General features: G+C 42.6%; 1 long non-coding RNA gene across 1 annotated transcript; it reads right to left on the bottom strand.

Annotated features, from left to right (window-relative positions):
* Positions 1-15470: 15470 nt before the first annotated feature.
* On the bottom strand, positions 15471-16981 carry LOC136355713 (uncharacterized). Its single transcript, XR_010740008.1, has 2 exons — positions 16440-16981; positions 15471-16216 (listed from the first exon to the last, which is right to left on the bottom strand). It is a non-coding gene; the product is annotated as an uncharacterized lncRNA (long non-coding RNA).
* Positions 16982-22130: the final 5149 nt, after the last annotated feature.

The raw sequence follows: 22130 nt of genomic DNA, 5'->3' as shown, positions 1-22130 counted from the left end.
TCCCAAACTGAAAAAACAGGGCCTTAGTTTCCTTCAAACTTACAAAAATTATGTCACATCAAATATTTAGACACATGCATGGAGCATCAAATGTGGACGAAAAAAACCAATTGCATAGTTTACATGTAAATTGCGAGACGAATCTTTTGGGCCTAATCACACCATGATTTGACAATATGTTGCTACAGTAAATATTTGCTAATGATAGATTAATTAGACTTAATAGATTCGTCTTGCAGTTTACAGGCGGAATCTGTGATTTGTTTTGTTATTAATCTACGTTTAATACTTCAAATGTGTATCCGTATATCTTAAAAAAATTGAAAATTGAAAAGGAACTAAACACGGCCTATGACGTGTGCGTCCGGTGATAAATTTTTAATTGTAACTAGTTAAATATATCTCTTGATTTTACCGTGGAGATAAAATTAAAAAAATATATAATTAGTGCGGGAGACGACGTGGGGTGGGTTCTCGATCGAAGGTTTAGTAAATGTAAATCTGGGGGTTCTGATTGTGTTTATGCACGTCGTTCGGAGAAGACCGAGACGTAGATGCGAGATTAGTTAGATAAATTCAGGTTTTGTTTTGTTTGTTCCTAGTATGTTTTTGATTTTATTATTATTATTATTATTATTATTATTATTATTATTATTATTATTATTATTATTACAAAAGGAAGGGCAACTTTCGGTTTGTGCGCGACTTAAAAATGCACCCTGGTAGATTACATAAGCTGGTGAGATTGTCCCAACTTTTACACGGGAAGAGATTCTTGCAAAAGTTATGTAGTACTACTATTAGTTTGGCAAAAGTTATGGAGTATTTTCTTCCTCGAACATAACTGAATTTTATGTGTAACTATGTCGATCGCTCAACATCGTCATAGTCTAATCTCTCATTGTAATATAATTGAACAGTGTATATTTTTTTAATTCAATTAGTACATTTAAGCCCCGCTATTTCCTCCCCTCTTATAAATTATCATGAAATCGTTTCCTATTCTTCTAAATGGTACGGTTTTTTAAAAAAAAACTTTCTATACGTAAATTGCTTAAGTATCTTTTCAAAACAATCTTTTAACGTAGCAATAGTTAATATGGTTGCTCTTTTGTATTCTTCCTTAATAATATACTCTCTCCTTTCCTAAATGTTTGACGCCGTTGATTTTTTTAAACATATTTGACCGTTCGTCTTATTCAAAAACTTTTGTGAAATGTGTAAAACTATATGTATACATAAAAGTATATTTAACAATAAATCAAATGATATGAAAAAAATTAATAATTACTTAAATTTTTTGAATAAGACGAACGGTCAAACATTTTTAAAAAAGTGGATGGAGGGAGTACTAGATATGGATCGATGGATGTAGCATTTGTTCTCTAGATACAACTTCACAAGACGTGTGTGCAAGTAAAATGGCCTACCTGTTTGAATGATTTGATGTCTTTTGAATACCAAATGTCCAAAATGCAATGTATTGCTTATGAAACTACTTATTAAAAATATACCTATACTGCGTATATAACTCATCCAGTACCAATCTAAATACTATTAATACAAACTTACACATGTAGCACCATCTTATTTTAAAAAAAGGAACAACCTAGAAATGTTTCATGGCCGTAATGCTTTATTTTTCTACTGCGATGCATGCATGTCTTCAATTTAATATGATTTTAATGAGTTTAGAACCGCTGTCGGTCTCAGTTTTTCATGCGTATGCCTACGTGTGTGTTATACTTAAAGCAAGAATATTAGTGAGTTAAAAGCCTACTATATGTTTAAAAAAAAGTTATAAACTTACTATAAACTTATTAGAGAAGAGATGTAATAAAAAAAGAAAGGTGTTGACTCGAATGCAGAAGCTAGCTTAACACGTACTCAAGACAACTATATTTAATATATAAGTGAGAGAAAAATAGTGGAGAAGAAAAATTAAAATCAATCTTATATATGATCTATTATACTATATGCTAGTTTTAAGATAAGCTAATATTTATTAAGCTCTACTATTAAACCTACTCTTGCATGACTACACGAGTCGTAGAGGGCGTGCAATTTCAGTCATCTTTTAATTTGCCATTCCCAACTGTTTGGTTAGTTCTCGGAGTACGTGAAGAGAGAGAGAGAGAGAGAGAGAGAGAGAGAGAGAGAGAGCATGCAACATATCTTTTCTGCCCTGATCTCGCTCAGGATAAAAAAAGTTATACTGCATTAGTATTTTAAGATTGCCGAGGTATTTCACCGAGGCACTAGCACCACAACAATATATATTCACCTTGTCTTTCGACTTCTTAATTCGTGTGCGCTTTTTTAAAAATTTAGCCAGTTATTCTATTTGCACCTATACTGTGGACTAGTCAAATCTAGCACAAAAGCTAAGGTGCCATCAGAAAGATATAGAAGGTTAATGACGAATCAGTGACATACTATATTTGAAATTTCAGTGATACACTACAGTGCAACCAATAATTAAAATAATATAGTATGTTTTGGCCGGTCGCTTTCAGAAGATGCGTCAGCTTGTTTAGTGTGATTTAGACGATCAAATTTAAAAAATAATGCTGATTCTCCAGCTAAAAGGTACTCTATTGGCTAGTGCTTCCTGGTAATTAAAATTTAAATATATTATATCCTCATTTATCTTATTAGTACTCTCTCCATTTTAAAATATAGAATGCTTCGTTTCATTAATACAAGATTTTAATAATCAACTATTTTGTAACGATATTATTTATGTGACACAAAAGTACAATCATAACTAAGTACTTAGAATAGGAATCTGATATATACTGATAAAGTAAATGTTGACAGGAGTCTTATTCTAATAAAATAAAATATATCATATATTTTGAAACGGAGGAGGTTACACTGGTGGATAAATAATCTTTGCTGGGTCAACCCAAAGCCACAATAATCCTGGTTCTAAAAAGAACCGGGAGTCCCGGTTGAAAACCCCATAGGCATTCTATGATCTTACCAACCGGGACTAAAAATCATCTTTAGTCCCGATTCATCCCCTGATTGATGTCAGGGGGCTGAGGATCTTTAGACTAAAGATCAGCACTTTAGTTCCGGTTGGTGTTCCCAACCGAGAGAACACCAACCGAAACTAAAATTCAAAGCATAGTATATAATCTATATCCCTTATCCTCTCCTCCACCTGTTCTTTCCCTTCCTCCTTCGCTTCCTACATCCTCAACCCGATCCATCCCCTCCACCTCCTCCCCTCTCCTCCACCTCCTCTCCCCTTCCCCTCCACCTCCTCCCCTTCCTCCTCCCCTCTCCTCCACCTCCTCCTCTCCCCCTTCCTGCCCATCCTCCCCTTCCCCTCCGGCAGCCGGCGGCCGGCGGGGCCAGGCCCGGTGGCGGGCCGGCGGCCGTGGCAGGCGGCGGTGGGCCGGGGCGGCGGGGCCGCGCCGGGCGGCGGCGGCGGCAACGGCGTTGTTTTCTCTCTTTTTTTTAGTTTGTGATTTACATGTATAATTTTGTGATTTATTGGATGGATCTGAGATGACCTGTGATGTATTTGATTTGTGTGTAATTTTTTAGGATTTGTGATGTATTTGATTTGTGTATATATGTAACTTTAAGATTTGTGATTTTACTTTATTTGTGATGTGGATTTGGGATGTTACTTTGATTTGGGGATATGCTTCCCACTTGATAAGATTAGGGAGAAAATAAAAAAAAAGAAAAGGAGACCATCTGGAACTACCGCTATTCTCTCTTTACTCCCGGTTACCAACTGGGACTAAAAAGAGGATAACACCAACCGGGACCAAAGATCCATTTTTAATCCCGCTTATTTGAACTGGGACTAAAGATAGCGATTTTTAGTCCTAAATTCGTAGTCCCGGTTAGAAAACCGGAACTATAGAGGAGTTATGAATTGAGATCCTAAGTCGCCAGTTGCCACTGCATCATCAGCAGGACGGAATAGATTCATTCCCGTAGTTCCATGAGGGATTAAGAGCAATCATACGCGACTTAACCGTACTTAAGTTCTCCAAACAAGTGATAAAGAAAGCTGTTGAGAAATTCCGTCAAAAGAGAGGCTGTTCAAAAAGTGATTAATAAGAAGCACTTATCTGCCCTGAAAGAGGATGTTCAGAAAGTGATCAGTAAGGAAAGCTGATCTGTTCAGAAAAGCAATCAGATTCCACTAGTGCATAATATCTATTCTTAGGCAGTATCGAACCCATAAATATATGGTTCAGAATATTCCAAATCAAGGAAATCAGATCCAAATCTGATTTCAAGGATTAGGGTGTGTTTAGTTCATGTTAAAATTAGAAGTTTAATTAAAATTGAAACAATGTGATGGAAAAGTTAAAAGTTTGAAACTAAACTCGGCCTTAGTTCTCAACTTTTTCTTCAAACTTCTAACTTTTCTATCACATCAAAACTTTCCTACACACACAAATTCTAACTTTTCCGTCACATCGTTCCAATTTCAATCAAACTTCCAATTTTAACGTTAACTAAACACACTCCAAATATTATTATTGGCCATGTATACCAGCTGCAGCTATATATAGGCTATAGCTACCAGCATCCTATATTCATGCTGATTTTCTTTTTAATGAAAATTCTTAGGGCCTGTTTAGATCCCCTGACAAAATTTATAACCCTGTCACATCGAATGTTTGGACACATGCATGAAATATTAAATATAAACGAAAAAATAACTAATTACACAAATTGCATGTAAATTGCGAGACGAATCTTTTAAGCCTAATTGCTCCATAATTTAATAATGTGGTACTACAGTAAACATTTGCTAATGACATATTAATTAGGCTAAATAAATTTGTCCCGCAGTTTACATGTGGAATATGTAATTTGTTTTGTTATTAATCTATGTTTAATATTTTAAATGTGTGGTCATATATCCGATGTGACACGCAAAAACTTTTCACCCTGGATCTAAACACAGCCTTAAAAAACAAAGAGACTCATATACACATACACATATATAACTTTAACATACTAGACCAATGAGTATGTGAAGTCACATACTTCCGCAGTCCGAAAAAACGAATCTAGCACTAGATGTGACATATTCTAGAATAATGAATCTGGACAAATGCATGTACAGATTCATAGTACTGGGATGTGTCACATCCAGTACCAGATTGATTTTTTATGGGACGGAGGAAGTAGTATGCTTCTTTGTTGTAAATGTCAACACCTATATCAAGTCTAGATCTTGTTGGGTAGGGTTCGCCATTAGGGCATGTACAATGGTGTTTATTAGTGGTCTCTCTCTATTACCATGCAAGTAAATTTAATGATATGGAAAAAAGAGAAAGGAGTATGGTTGTTATGCATGAACAGCTTATAATCGACTCTTAGCATTTATTAGAGTAAATTTTGTTGCATGGTGGTGAAAGAAAGGAAAGAAAAATAAGAAAAAGTAGTTTGATACATTAATGATTAGAGACCATATTGTCTCTAACTGTTGTAGAATGCTAGTCTGTAAATAACGTAGATCTCGTATCTGACTTTACCTTTGTACATGCCCTAAGTTGCCTAGCTAGCTGAGCTGCGTTGAGTTCGTAAAATCGTACCAATCAAGACCTCTCACAATTATAATTAGCATGTGTTTCCCTCCATTTCATTTCATGGTGTAAGAAGTTTTGTATTTGTCATAAGCCAAATTTGTTCTAATTTAACTAAGTTTGTAAAAACAATGAGCAACATTCTCAACCCCAAATTAAGTTTTATTAAATCCACCCGTGAATACACTTTGCAATATATTTTTTTTGTTGAAAACGTATATTCTTTTATAAATTTAATTAAACTCGTAAAAATATAACTTAGAGTAAGACAACCCAAAACGCCTGTGGGAATAGCTCAACATGCGACGGCAGTAACAAACAAATTGAGTTAATTAACTTCGAATTTACCGTGTGCTCGACCGCAACAGGTGAATCTTTTTATTTTTTAAAAAAACAATCAGCAGGTGAATCTAAAAATGATTTGGCGTTGACGACAATAGCGTCGTCTTTGACGTATGACGGGTGACGGCGATGCACTGTAAGCTGAATAGTTGGTTGCAATTGGTATAACTTGATTGCAACTGTTAGAATTATAGAACTAACGTGCGCGCCAGTAGAGATGCAAGCGGATTAACCCGTAAACCCGATTATAGATAAAATTAGTGAGTAACCCGTGGATTGATTTACGGGTTACCTATTAATTTGACCTCAAAATAAACTTATGAATTGATCTACTTGCATCTTTACGACACGATAAGCTAAGCCATGACGTGAAACTCACGGATTATTTTTTATTAAATATATAAGTAGGTTCACAGGTCGGTCCGACTAGCCAGTGACCATTTGAGCAAATTGGCAGCTTAATTAGCTATACAGAACTTGGCCCCCCAAGCATCGATCATCGATCGATAGCGATCGCGCAAATTTTCTGAAGAACTTCGCCGCTGCTTCTTCCCGTTTGATTTACTTAGCGGTGACTCATTGTCGATCGATCGGCCTGATGAATCCGGGAGTCTGATCAAGATCGACAGCGATGGATGATGATAGGAGAAGCTAAGTACTTTGGCGCCAAGGCAGCGACCGGCAGAATTATGTCTTTTTGATCTTTGAAAAGTGAAAAAAAAAAGAGGCCACGTCCGGGACAAGAGATAAATAATTAACGCCACGTGCGACGTAAACGAAGGTGCAACAATCTCTGTTGAGCTCGATTACCATCTTAGTTTTTTTTTTAAGATAATGGACTTAAATAAAACTTGGCCTCTACATCCTAAGGGATGTACACAGCCACAACCATGCATCTTGGCTTCTTGCTGAGAAACAAACAATTGTAGTTTGCGAGACGCAGCAGAGGAGGCTAGAGGGTCGAATTAACGGACATCGCGTCAGTGTATGGTCACCGGTTTTGGAGGGAGATCCAACACATACCTATAAGATCTGAAGATATGCTCACTCGTATACGCTCGTATAAATACATATGTACACATATCCCTATCAGCATACATAGGTATATCATATCCCTATCAGTACCTTTTAAAAACTGTTATTGAATTTTAGAGATGCATATGCATTTTATCTCATTATAAACTTCCGTGCAAACGTGTAAAAAAAACAAGTCATGAATTAAATACTTTGTGATAATATAAGAAAAAGATAAAAAAAAAACTGGAGTGAGTACATTTTGTACGCAAAATTGCAAAAAGGTACAGAGGTTCTGCCTTATGGGTTTGGTTCATTGTTGCTTGTTAACATGGCGGTTTTAGTATCGTGGGGCTTTGACATATGAACGCCGGCTCAACAGATGTCTCACTTTTTTCACTCCTAAAAGACTAAAAGTGCTTTTAATCACATTTCCTTTCGTATAGGGAGTGCCTTAATTAAAGAATAAAGAGTACAACCGGAGACCTAAAGACTTAATTAAAGAATAAAGAGTACATTTTAATATAAATTTTGTAAATAAAAATGTAACAGATTGAAAATTTTGTTTGAAAGTAGGACAGTGGATTTTTTTTTGGTCGGGATCATTTATATAAAAAAGAGGAGCATATCTGTAAAATATTATCGTGAGCATCAGTAGCCCTATATTTATATGAATGCTCCTTTTTTCATGACTTTTTAATAAATAAAATAAATACATACTGATTTTCTTTCGTTATCTAAAAATAAAATTTGTCATAAATAATGTGTTGCACAATAAAATCATAACTATAATAGTTTCATGCAGCAAATTTTTGCATTTTCAACAATGTAATTCATATATTTCTATGTTAAACCATGTGTAAGGGTAACATGGTCATTTTTATAGAAATTAGATAGTCAGCTGATGGAAGAGGCATGAAATGGAGCAATTAGACAGTCAAATGACGGGAGGAGCATGAAAGAGAACAAGTTGAAATTTCAGGGATACAAAAAGTATCGAGTAAATTTCAAGGGTTTGAGAAGGATTGAGTGGTTTTTCAAGGGTATACAAGGAATTTACTCTATTCTGTATAATCTTTCAAAGTTTATACTAATTTTATTTACTAGCAAAATGCACATACTTTGCTATAGGTAAAAGAAAATATATAACAATATGTTATAGATAAAATATATTTTCATTAAATGTGCTAGTATTAGTTGTTTGCTTATTTGGATACATGGTATTCATTTGATTCAAAGAAATATTAGACTATCTGTTGACGAAAAAATCGAACACACCGGCTTGGGAGATCTGCTTAACTCCAGTGCAGGTCCAAAGGTTGGTGAGATGCGAGCGTGCCAGTCAGTTTGATCCTGCAACTGACAAGATATACAAATAATAGATCAAACAGCCGATCGGCTGACAAGCCGATGGAGTAGTTCCAGCCGATAGCCGATAATAGCCGATGCCGACACCAGCCGATAGCGATAGGGTTTAAGCAATCGACCATATGTCCAATGTAGATAATGATATAAAGGCAATCGGCTGATGATGATAAAATCTAACAATAATATAGTCTAGTAGAAACCAATCGACTAGCAATGGTATGATAGAATAAGCACTGATTCGAAGGTTAAAGCGTACATTGGCTGAAGGTCCGATGCCATAAAATCCACAGATTAGATTAAACAGTGAAACTTTTGTTGTCATCGGCTAAATCCAACTTGTATATATATGTAATCCTTATGAGCCGATGCAATGTCCAGATAACTTATCGGCTAGCACCCCGATAAAACATTAGCATGAACCTATCGGCTTAACAAGACTTATATTATCAACAACGATCTAGTAGATCGAACCTAACCGATGCAGCACGAGATTGTATATGATAATCTAATATTCGATGAGCCGATAGATCTGTCAAATGTGATGGATATAACAAATCTATTTAGAACCTCATTATGATTGTAGAGATATATCGGCTAAGACAGGAGATCAGACCTAACCGAGACAGTCCCAACTAAACCGACGCATCTCTAAACACAATGCAATTAGAGATAGAATTGAGATATCATGTAGGCAAATATATTAACCAAACTAGAGCGATCCAAGAGATCGAATCGATGCAGCCTTGAACAACACCAACGTAGCCGACAGATTCACCAGGGCCCGACAGAACGTAGGACTTATCCCTTCGCTGGAGATCGAAAGCTGATGCATCCCTGCGTCAGGTGCCCAAGTTCCGTTGGAAGATAAGTAAAAACCTCAGGGAAGAGGGTGGCGATGCGCCGAGAGTATTATTGATCGATAGATTGATATATTACAATGGCCCCGGGTGTACATATTTGTCACACCCTGAAGTTCTCCTCCTAAGCCTAAAATTGAATTAATAAGAGACTCTAAGAAAACACCGGTGCAAAGCAAGAGTAAACCCTATTAAATCAATGCAAATAATAATCGGAATTGGCATGTGGAATTTTTCTTGAGTTCTACATGTCGAAATTCACTAACAAGATTTTTAGTGGAATTTTCAGAGCTCTCGAAATAATTTTAACCATTTAAAATCGAGCTTGCAATATTTTAAATCCCAGGGAAATTCTTTTCCTCTTTTCTTTTTTTCCTTTCCCCTCCTTTTCCTCTTCTTGGGCCGTCGGCCCAGTCCACCCCGCCGCGCGCGCCCTCCTCCTTGTGGGCCGGCCCAAGCCGCCCCTCCCTCTCTCCCCGGGACGCCGACAGGTGGGCCCCACCTGTCGGGCCCGTCTCCTTCCTCCAGCCGGCGCCGCCGCGCCCGCAACCGCCGCCGCGTCCACGCCTCCGCCTCCTCCGGGCCACGTCAGCCACGTCCGCGCGTGCGCCGCATCTCCCGCACCCATTTCCCCTCTCTCTCGCGCCCGCGCCCGCGCCCGAGATGGCCGGGATTCGATTTTCGAATCCCACCTCTCTCTCCTCCCCCACTCCCCACGTTGGCCGGCGAAATCTCGCCTCTCCCGGCCACGTCCGGCTCCCCCTCTCCCTATTTAAGCTCCGACGCCACCCCCTCTCTCTTTTTCCCCATTTCGCCGAACTCTCCCGAGCTCCTCATCGCTCCCGCGCCGTGCAACCACCCACCGCCGCCGTTTCCGTTACTTCAGCCGCCGCTAGCCGCCGCTAGGGTCGCCGCCGCACCGCGCCGTCGCCGCCGTCGGGTTCGCGAGGCTAAGCTCCACCCCGGCCGCCCCTTCCCCGTCGAGTTTCGTCGCCGGAATTCGCATCCCCTCGCGCTCCGGTGAGTTCAACCTCTACCGCCGCCTTCGGCCATGGATGCCGGTCGCCGTGGTTCATCTCCCTCCCTCTAATCTCTCTCTTCTCCTTCCTTAGGGCACCCCGAATCCCGTCCGCCCGTTGTCGTCGTCCTCCCGTGGCTTGCCGTCGCCGTTCGCCGTCGTCTTCCTCCGCGCCGGCCACCCTCGGTGAGGTTTCCTCTCCCATCTATTCCCCTCCCTCTCCTTCCTAGCCGCCGCTTAGCGCAGCCGCCTTCGCGTCGCCTTTGCGCCGTCGCCTCCGCCGCCGGTTGCCGTCGCCGGCAACGCGTTCGCGTGTGCGCGCGCCGTCGCCGTCGCCGTGGCCGCTTGGCCGGTCTTGAGCCGAGCCGGGTCGCCACCGCCCGTCCGATCAGCCCCGAGGGCGATCTGGGCCGTCGGTCCCGTGGACCGGCGGTGGACCACCCGCGTGGTCCCGGTCCACGGTGAACCGCCCCCCCTGAGCCGCTGACCGGTGGGCCCCGCATGTCGGCGCCGCGCCTCCTTCCCCCGTGCTGACGTCAGCCCTGGGATTTATTGCGCAATGAATGATTTAAGGTTTTTCTTTTATAGTAATAAACACAGTGAATCTTCTAAAATTCATAACTAATTCATCCGAGCTCCGTTTAAGCCCATTCAAGTCTCAGTAAATCAAGAAAAATGTGTAGAATCCATTAAAAATGGTTTTGTTCTCTGTTTCAGTAGTCTTATAGCCTGTTTGCAATGTTTGCTTTGTATGTCGCTAGATTCCGGTTCCTCCGACGCTCCGGTGTACTTCGAAATAGTCGCCGAGGTTCCTCCAGCAGCAGAGCAAGGCAAGTCATGCTTGTCACTTGAACATGTTGATCCTATATTACAAATGCTCTATTGTTTTCCTTCAAATATCGCATTGTTTTATAATGTTACTATGGGGTGTTTACCTATTGTCATAGCCACGCTATTGTTGTACCATGTCCCTTTGTCAGCTTGGGGTTATAACATGACTAGAGATTGGACTAGGGATTGCTTAGCCATGCTTAGTTCAACTAGTGCACAATGGGGAAAATCTTATTAATGTTTAGACTGTTGGTTCTAATGGTAGTGTTGGATTAGTGCCACCGCTTTGGTGCTGGTTAATTAAAATAAATCACATGGTGGGTTGTGAGTGCATGGTTTTGCTGGTCGCACCCATGGCAGTTAAGGACCGGTTCGTGGGATGTCCTGGAAGAACTTATCGTATTTACCACAAGCCAGCGTGGGCAACGGCTGGGCTTGTAATGTAGCTTTCCTCTAGTCAACGCATCCAGGCAAGGGTGGGCGTGATGGAGCGGGGCGGGCCCTACGACGGCCTCTGCCGCTTCCAGATTCACCTAGGCACGAGAGGGGACTGCCCGCTGCCTTGCGAGGAGTGGGGGTGAAACCTAAGGTGTAGTGTGCTTGGTTAGAGGGGGTTATGCGAAGGGTCCTGTCACGGCCTCTTTCCGGTATGTCGTGGTGGCATGTCGGCGCACGGAAACGTGTCGTGGGGCTGTGTCTTGTGGGTACAGTTGTACACCTCTGATCAGAGTAAAACTATTCGAATAGCCGTGCCCGCGGTTATGGGCGGTCAACCAGATTCACCGTGATTAGTCTCACCCTAGTGAAATCCTTAGAATTTGGATAGTATATGTGGATGGTTGGGCCTGTCGCAACGTGGTATAGCGTTGGACAGTGGATGATTAATATTAATTAATTATTACAACTATTTAAATCTTTCAACTTTTGCTTATAAATGCTCGCTTTATGCAAATGAACCACTCTAGCTCTTCTTTGATAATTCCCTGCATCATACCCCTATTCTGGTATGACTTGCTGAGTACAGTGGGTAGTACTTAGTCTTGCTCTATTTTTCCCAACCCCAGAGTATGAGTATGTGTCAGATGGAGGTTTCTCTGAGGAGTAGGCTTCGTCCGTGCCGTCGAGGATGCCTGTGGAGTGGTGTTCCCGCTGCAGTTCTAGTCAAGGCTTAGCTCCTGTTGTCTTTCGTTTTTCCGCTGCATTTAGGTAAGACTTTTATGATGTTTGTAAGACGTGGATCTGAATGTCAACATTGTCGTTTGTGTACCCCGACCGGTCCTGGACGGGGATTTTAATGCACATTCTGCTTGGAATTCTATTCAGAAATTTCTGGGCGTGACAATATTTATACCCATAGGGAGATACTAGTCCTTGTCGAACAAGAAAGAAACTAAAAATGAAAAGATAAAGTCCTTATCGGACACTAAACACACTTTACTAAAGATAAAATGAAACTAACAAACTATGCCTAATTAATAGATAACTGTCATGTCGCATCCTTCTTGAACTCGAACTCCTCTAGATAAGCTTCCTTTGATTGATCCGACTCCACCAAGAACACGACATCGTGGCGACTTCACTCCCATCGGCCGATTCTAGAACTTTGAAGCCGATACTGACTCTAAGCCGATGGTAACTTTGGGCTTACTAAATTTCAATGTTAACACTATCATGTAATGTCATAAACTAATTTATAGAAAATAGATGTATAAAAATAATGGTTTTGGCGGAACTACACCACTACTTAGTGGTCTTTATCTATACTGTTTTAAAAGACCTTAATGATAGTATCTACTTATGTGGGTTCATGCTGTCAGTGTGACCACGGCTAGGGGTGAAAACGGTACAAAAACTTTCCAGATTCCGGACATATTTTCAAAAACGGAATTTGTCGGTCGGAATTTTTCGGAAACGGAAACGAATTCGGAAATATTTTATCAGAAACGGAATCGAAAATGATAAGGGCAGTTTTCGTTGGAACTCGGAATCGATCAGAAACTTTCCGGAAATTTTCTCGGAATTTCCGGAAATTTTGTGACTGAAATACCCTGGATTCCTTTTGTAAGCACTGAATAGTGAATACCATGGTGTTTGTCTATTATTTTTTTAAAAAAAATATTTGTTATGCAAATCTGAAGTTACATAAGAATATTTTTTCCTGCATTGGGATTTATCAACAGTATTACTCTCTTAAACATAAATAATTTATTTCATAGATTGTGTTTTGTGATGTACTGTTGAGACTTAATAATTGGTCTTATATGGTTGTGTTTTATGATGAATTGTTAACCGTTGAGACTTGATAATTGGATTTATCAATTTGAGGGGTTTTCGTATTCCGATAAATTTTCATTACTGTATTCGCGCCGGTTCATTTTCGCTCTGTTTTCGGTTTCGATAATATTTGATTCCATTTTCGTATCCGGGGTTTCCGATTCCGATACCCAAAAAAAATATAAAAACAAAAATGATAAAGGTGGTTTACGTCCGTTTCAGTACCGTTTTCACCCCTAACCACGCCTCTACTTGAAATTCAAATCAGTGAATCCACCATCTAGGAGTATTACTCTACATCAAAAGGTGAGCCATATGAACCAACATCATCTATTCCCATGAATTTCAAAGAAAGTATGAATTTTTAATTAACATTGGAAAATGTAATGAAATATTTTTTTTATTTTTTTGCAACGCGTGAGCATTTAGCTAATAGTAGTAGTATAGATACAGAGTATTCAAAACTAATCTCAAAAGAAAATCAAGTTCAATGTGGCATTTCGTTCATTGTTCTGCGAGCTTTACAGCCAGGCCATGGAACTGCCTGCCATTTCCGTGGAATCTGGCCATCTGGGCCTATCTATGTGGGCTGATGACAGTTCGTGAGCCAGGCCAGAACGGACTCCATAGGCTAAATGGGCTGGGCTTTGCAAAGGCCGCGCGAGGCAGCCCACATCAAACAGGGCCGTCTTTGATGCACACAGTACGAATCTGGGCCGCAGAGGCTAATCGAACGGCTGGTAGCGACCCACCAGAGGGGGTCATCTTTCCAGTGATGACGGCAGCAGCAACCTTGATGCTGGTTGCTCATCTTTCCAGTGATGATATATATACAGATTTTCCAGTAAAATCAAAGCACGCAATTAGTGATCATGATCGAAAAATCGATTGCATGCAAGCCATCAGCAGCCTGAAAATAAAGGATGTAGATTCAGTTATGCAATCGATCGGCCTAATCATGCAGTAGTTTCGCCTGAAAAAGGATATTAGATTCAGTTATGCATGCAGCTTCGAAAATAAAGGCAGTGTAACGTACTCCCACTTCAGATAAACTTGTTCAAGATACAGGTCAGCTTGAACATACAGGGATAGCAGATAGCTAGCTGGGTTTCAGAATTTCGTTCAGCTGGTTAATAGGCAAAAACCAAACACAAAAGAAAATAAGAAAAATACTGAAACGAACTGCAGTACATTGCATCTGATCTGACGATCACATAGAGAGATTAACAAAGAAAAAAGAAAGAAAAAAAGAGGAAGGAGTACTTAGAATAAACACTGACTTCGTTAAGCCGTTCGTGATTTGTGAGTGTAATGATTATATGATTGCACTAGCTGCTCGCTAAGCAAGTATGAGGCTGTTGACTTTTCGACCAACGTTTGATCATTCGTTTTATTTAAATTTTTCGTGCAAATATAAAAGTATTTATATCATGCTTAAAGAACATTTGATAATGAATCGAGTCACAATAAAATAAATGATAATTGTATAAATTTTTTGAATAAGACGAATGGTCAAACATTGAATACAAAGTCAACGGCGTCATACATTAAAATATAAAGATAGTACCAATTTATGATAGTATGATGCAGGTCGCTGACAAGCTGATCCACTCAATCGAACGGCCAAATGAGTTCGGAGTTTTAAACCCCGAACCCCTTTGTTAGTAGCCGCATCGCTATTCCCGCGCGCTACCTGAGATAACGCATGCAAGCCAAAGGATTTGAGAATTTTCTGTCAGCGTCAAGCTGAAGTAGCATTTCATTTCAATTCAATCTGCCACTTCATTTTTGAAGATTAAAAAAAATGTTTGTCAGACGTGGACAACAGATATTTCCCTTTTCTCTTTCGAGACAGATGGAATTCGGCAGAGGTGATAATGTGCAGAACTTCAGTAAAACATCTAATGAGCAATGATCTGTTTTGAACTGGTCATAGTCAGACAACAAGTAAACCAAATCGACTTGGCTTAATCACAATGGAGAAACAGACGATCATCAGCTATACGAGATTAAAAGAGAAATGCTTGTCAAGACTGTTGCTAGGCAACAAAGCAATTTTCGAGGAAGAAATCAGCCATTTTGCCAGGGGAAAACAATACATTCCGACGGCCATTGTTCTCCGGCCGCTCTCCTAGATCTTTCGTGTGCACTGACCAATTCGATCTGGACCGCACAGCCTCATCTAACGGTTGCCAGAGACCCAAATAAGGTTCGTTGTTTAAATATGGAAAAAGTACACCCAAGGTCCCTCAACTTGTCAACGAGTTACAAAATCATCCTCCAACCATAAAACCGGATATAACGCATCCCCTAACTTACAAAACCAGGACAAACTAGATCCCTCAGCGGTTTTGACCCCGATTTTTCCAACATAGCAGCTGACTCAGCATGTGACCCATATGTCAGGATGCCACGTCATCTCTCTCTTTCCCCTCTTCTCTCTCAGCTTTCACCTCGTCTAGGACTCTGGGTGGGCAGGCCGGCCGACGGGTTGGGGAGGAAGCCGACGGGGCGAGGCGGGAGAGGAGGAGGTTCGGCGGTGGCAGGCAGGCGACAGGCGGAGCGGAGGCAGCCTCCCCCACGCCATGGACGACGACGGCGATGGCAGCCTTGCTATCCCCATCCCGCTCCCCATCGGCGCCATCCGCCTCCGCTCTCTCCTCTCCCCGCTCTTGTCCTCTCTCTGCCCTCTAAATGGTCGACGTCGACAGCCGCCTGCCGGTGCGGCCCGACCTCCTGCGCCCCTGCCGCCGCAGCCCCTTCCTCTCCCGCAGCGTGCCTGCCCACCGCCGGCCGGCCGCTCCGGCCTACGCCGTCGCCCGCTTCGCCCACCATTTGCTCGGTCCTCCGGCAGGCCGGTGCGGCTGCTGCATCGCCGGTCGTTTCTGCGCGGCGGTGGGCGACGGCGCGCGGTGCCTGTCGCTCCGGTGCCCGGACCAGTCCTGCTCGGTCGCCGGCAGAACAAACAACAAAACTCTCGCATATCAAATTTGGCACGAGCTCTCGCATAGCAGCTAAAAATTTACAAGCACAAAGATACTATCCGGCAATCCAGGCCATAGATGACGACGATTAATTTATGAGCAGATTAAGAACCAATTAAACAGTACACGAAGAAACGGGGAGAGAATTCGAAGAACGATGAAAGCGAACAAGTCCCCAGACCATGCGGCTAGCTGGGCAAGGGCGCCGACAGCTGGAACGGCTCCGGCAGCCAGACCTCGCCTCCTGCTTCATCGACCAGCTGTAGCCGAAGCAGCTCCAGCAAGCCATCACCCCAACCCCTTCCCTTCCTTCCCAACCCGCCGGCCGACCTGCCCACCCAGACGAGGAGAAACCTGAGAGAGAAGAGGCGACGGGCGGAGCGGCGGCCTCGCCGTCGCGTGCCTCCACGCTCGCCCACGCCGTCGCCTTTGGCCTCCCCTCCCGCGTGGCAGCCGCCGCCGCCGCCTCCTCTCCGCCACGACGCTCGCATCCGCCGCCATCGCCTCTCCACCGCCACCGCCGCCTCCGCCCTCTCTGCCACGACGCTCGCACGCCTGCTGCCGCCTCTCCACCACGACGCTGGCCCGTCGCCTTCCCCTTCTCTCGTGTCTCAGCAGCCACGTTGTCGCTGCCGCATCGCCCGCCGGCCGACGGACCTCTCACCCGGGCAACCCCCTCCCCACCGCCGACCGGCCTGCCGATGACGTTGCATCCTAATTCCTAACCAGACGAGACGAAAGGAGGGGAGAGGAAAGGAAGGGAGAGGCTGGCCGACGTGGCATCCTGACATGTGGGGCCCACATGGGTCCCACACTGAGTCAGCCATCATGTCAGCTAAAACCGGGGTCAAAACCACCAAGGGATCTAAGGGGATGCGTTGTATCCGGTTTTGCGATTGGGGGACGATTTTGTAACTCGATGACAAGTTGAGGGACCTTCGGTGTACTTTTTCCTTTAAATATCCGAATCCCCGGTTGCAGGAACGGCCCGTTCTTTGGTGGGCCGCACGGAAAAAAAATAGAATGGGCCACACGTGAGCTTCATTCCCTTTTCGGCCCAAACAATATGGCCCACACTATCCCACAAACTCATTCTAGCCCAAAATCAATAGCCCGCACGGTGCGTCGGTGCCACATAAAAAAACCGAGATTTGGAGTGAGAGACATCCCTCCAAATATATTTTTAAGGGAAAATTAAGAGTTTGCTAGTGATTGAACATGTGACCTCGAGGCTGAAATCATACACCCTTTGACACTGCAGTATCAAGTATAACTCATGCGTCGGTGCCACATTACCGTGGAGCAATGTTCAGGATGATCCCTTCAACAATAGGTTTAATTCACATGCCCTCTATCGTAAAATCATAAACCATCGAGAGAGTCCATTTATACTCGTAATTAAGAATTGGAGGAGGCTCAAGCTCCAAAATAGGAAATTCACATGGAGCAATGAGCGGGAAGCGCCTACTCTGGAAAGAATTGACAAAGTTTTTTGTAATATTGATGGTGACATCCTGTTCTCCAACCACACACTGCAGGCCCTCTCCTCATTCTGTTCAGACCATTGCCCTTTGCTTCTTGCTTCCACTGTAAGCCCACCCAAAAGGGTAGTCTTCCGCTTTGAAAATTTCTGGGTCCGGGTGCCGGGATTCATGGAGGTAGTGCAACAAGCTTGGTCATCTCACACTTTTGGTGGACATCCATTTACAAAACTCAGCCACAAATTGACTGCCACCACTAAAGCTCTCAGGAAGTGGAGTAGAAGTCTGTTTGGAGAGATCAAAATGCAATTTCACGTGGCTCAGGAGGTGATTCTCCGATTGGATTTGGCCCAGGAGGATAGGATCCTTACTGTCGATGAACACCAGCTCAGGAAAGACCTCAAGCTAAGAATTTTGGGGCTGGCAGCAGTGGCAAAGTCAAAGAAAAGGCAGAGATCGCGATTGACATGGCTGAAAGAAGGGGATGCCAACACAAAGTTTTTCCACATTCACGCAAACTCGAGGAGAAGGAAAAACCACATTCACCAACTCCATACAACAAGTGCTATCCTGACAGAACATGAGGAAAAAAGTGAGGCGCTTTTCAACCATTTCAACTCAATCCTAGGCAACAACCAGGCGCGAAATTGCACCCTAAATTGGAACGCGATGGATCTACCACAGGTTAACCCCGATGAACTAGATGAACCTTTTACAGAGAAGGAAGTTTGGGCCGCTTTAAAGCAGATGCCGGCAGAAAAGGCCCCAGGTCCAGATGGCTTTAATGGTACCTTCTACAAGAAATGCTGGCATCTAATTAAATAGGATATCATGGATGTTTTCTAGTGTTTGTATAACCTGTCAGGAGGAAACTTTGGAGCACTCAACAGAGCAGCAATTACCTTGCTTCCAAAGAGGAACGCCCCTACCTTGGTGACCGATTTTAGGCCAATCAGCCTCATTCACTCCGTCGCCAAGCTGACATCCAAAGTTCTAGCAATAAGGCATGCCAGGCAGATGGATAGCCTGATCTCGGTTGCACAGAGCGCCTTCATAAAAAAAAGATGCATTCAAGACAACTTCCTGTATGTTCGGAACGTGCTCAGGAACCTAAATGCCAGCAAAAAGCCAACACTTTTTTTCAAGCTAGACATTGCTAGAGCTTTTGATTCGGTCTCCTGGGAATATTTACTTGAATTGATGCAAAACATGGGTTTTGGCCCCCAGTGGAGAAACTGGATCTGTTTGCTCTTTTCCACCGCCACTTCCAAGGTAGTCCTAAATAGAGACCAGGGGGAATGCATTGCACACAGACGTGGCTTGAGGCAAGGGGACCCCCTATCCCCCTATCTCTTTATCTTGGCTATCGACCCCCTACAAAGGCTTCTACATCTGGCGACCGAAGGTAGGCAACTAACCAACATCGGAAGTCGCCATGCTAGATTGAGGACTTCGCTTTATGCAGATGATGCAGCTGTTTTTCTCAACCCTGTACAAAGCGAGGTGGATGTTCTAATTACCATGCTTAGGGACTTTGGCAAGGCAACAGGGCTGCACGTCAATCTTGGAAAAAGTCTGGTGGCACCAATTCGATGCCAGGAAGTAGATCTGGACGACATCTTGCGTAGTTTTTCGGGGGCAAGAGCCAGCTTCCCACTGACTTACCTAGGGCTACCACTCACTCCTGGCCGCCTACGTAAGGTGCATTTCCAGCCTCTCCAGGATAAGATCAAAGGTCGGCTCTCGGGATGGAAACCATCATTGTTGTACATTGGGGGGGGGCGCCGAATTATGGTGAACTCAGTTCTAAGTGCCATCCCAACTTACACCCTCAAGGTGCTGAAACCGTCGAAACAATCTCTTCAAGAAATTGACAAAGCAAGAAGGCGGTTCCTGTGGGCAGGTAACGAGAATATGCATGGCGGAAAATGCAAGGTCAATTGGCTTAAAGTTTGCTCACATGTCCGGTACGGTGGTTTGGGGGTTCCGAACTTAGAAAAGTTTGCCAGAGCTCTTCGACTGAGATGGTTATGGTTCGAATGGAGGACGCCAGAGAAGCCTTGGATAGGGACTGAAACACCCTGTGATGAATTGGATAAGGATCTTTTCGCGGCATCAACGAGAGTCCAAATTGGTGACGGACAAAAGGCGAGCTTTTGGGAATCAAATTGGATCGGTGGCCAAAGCCTAAAAAGTCAAGCACCGAATCTTTATAGGCATTCAAAGAGGAACCCCGCACCGTCCAGGACGCCCTGCAACAAGGAAGATGGATTAACGACATCCGCCACAGCCTCACCATTCCCCTTCTTGATGAATTCTTTCCATGTTTGGGAAATTTTAGCCCGTGACACCCCACAACTAACAGAGGGGGTACAAGACTCGATTGTTTGGCAATGGACAACTAATGGGGAATACAGTGCAAAATCCACGTACCAATTCCAATTCAATGGAATGGTACTCTCGCCATCAACAAAGTTGTCTTGGGAGGCATGGGCTCCGGCAAAGTGCAAAATCTTCAGTTGGTTGGTTCTTCAAAACCGGGTGTGGACATCTGACCGGTTACAGATAAGGGATGGCCAAATAATTATTTCTGCCAGCTATGCTTTCGAAATCTCGAAACAATCGACCATCTTCTGTTTGAATGCCGGTCTCAAAGCAAATCTGGTTTGGGATTCTCACATGGCTACACCAAGGGCACATCATCCCGAAATGGAACATAAGTAGAAACCTCTTAAATTGGTGGACACAAGGAACAAGCGACCCGGAAGCAACAAAATAGAAAGGACTCAGAACTCTCTTCTTGCTCATTGCTCGGGAAATCTGGAAGGAACGAAATGCAAGAATCTTCAGAGCAAAGGAGGCGACAGCACACCAGATGATTAGTCGCATCCAAGAGGAATTAGGTTGGTGAAGTATGACCAGCGCTAAACACATTGGGAGAATGTTGCCATGAGGAGCTAGGAAGGCTACGTGCAAGCTTGTTTGCATGTTGTCATGTACAGTTTTTCTCTTTCTTAGCCCTTTGGCTATCTGTACTTTTTCTCCTTCTATCAATATAACGCCAGTCAATTCTGACCGGCCGTTCGTAAAAAAAAGAAAAAAAAAAGAATTGGAGGAGGCTATATATATCCCGTTTACGGTTGAGGGACGTAAATTTATAGCTCCACCATTAATAATTAAGAAATGCAAATTGCACTTTTCCCTCGTGTAAAGTGTACAGCGCGTCGGCTCCAATCTTCACTTCTTTTTTGGGAAGCCCAAAATTAAAAACCTCGGTCAGGCTGGTTGGGCTGGGAAATTTTAAATTCGGCTTTGACCAATCGAATTAAAATACATTTGTTATCTGCCTGAAGCAACATGACTAATACTACGTACAAGCTGTCATCCGATCACATGCATACCAATATATCGTCAACCTGAAATTAAGAATGGTGGAGCATGAGCAGTGTGGATCATGCGTGGTACTGTTCCTATTATATTAGCTTGTCACATGCCTCCATCCCAATAGTAAATTTTATCAGTTCTGTGGCATGTTAGTGATGCGTGCATGCATGTCATTTCTGCTAACTTCATTGCACAATATATTACTGGATTTACACATTTTGAACGCAACTGATCTCCAGGTGCTACTTGTCTGTGAATTCAACAACGTAATACAATGTGCTGACAGCACTGATTATTACAAGAACAATGTATAAATACCACGCATATAACACATACTACAGCTGTACTTGAGGATAGGAAATTGAAGAAGATATGTATATGCATGCAAAGTAAGATGAGCCACTAGCACATGATTAATTAAATATTAATTACTTTAAATTTAAAAAATAGATTAATATATTTTTTATGTAACTTTTCTACAATTTTTTCTTAGAAAACACATAGCTTTGCACCTCGCGAAGCGCACGCAAAAATGAGGAATTTTCTTATCTTATCTTATCTTGCTCACTCAGTGCGGCCTACTACGTGTGCAAAGCAGCAAAGGAAACATTACATCTCGTGAATGAATTCAAAGACAGTAATTGCTAGCAGAGCTGCTGCGTACTCGTATACTCTCTCCGTCCTTATATAAGATGCATGTATTTCGACCGCCCAATTTTAAGCTTTGACAAGCTATTAATTTAATAATATTTAGATTTTTACCTAAAAAAATATTGGTGGATTCATGATTTGTAACCATAGACGAAATAGTACAAAAGAAATTTACGGTCAAAGTTTTGTGTTTTTAGACTGGTAAAAAATACGTCATATATTTTTGAACGGAGGGAATCAAATATTACGTACGCGCGCTAGTTTCAGTTTGTCCTGCTAATCTCTGGTCACTCAACGTACGTTGATGAATTAGCTAGTGACGACCACAGGTAATTAATTAATTTACGCAAATATTA

This window comes from Oryza sativa, chromosome 1, assembly GCF_034140825.1.
Source record: "Oryza sativa Japonica Group chromosome 1, ASM3414082v1".
Taxonomy (NCBI): domain Eukaryota; kingdom Viridiplantae; phylum Streptophyta; class Magnoliopsida; order Poales; family Poaceae; genus Oryza; species Oryza sativa.
The sequence above is the reverse complement of the archived record's forward strand: the minus strand, read 5'-3'. Positions and strand labels throughout refer to the sequence as shown.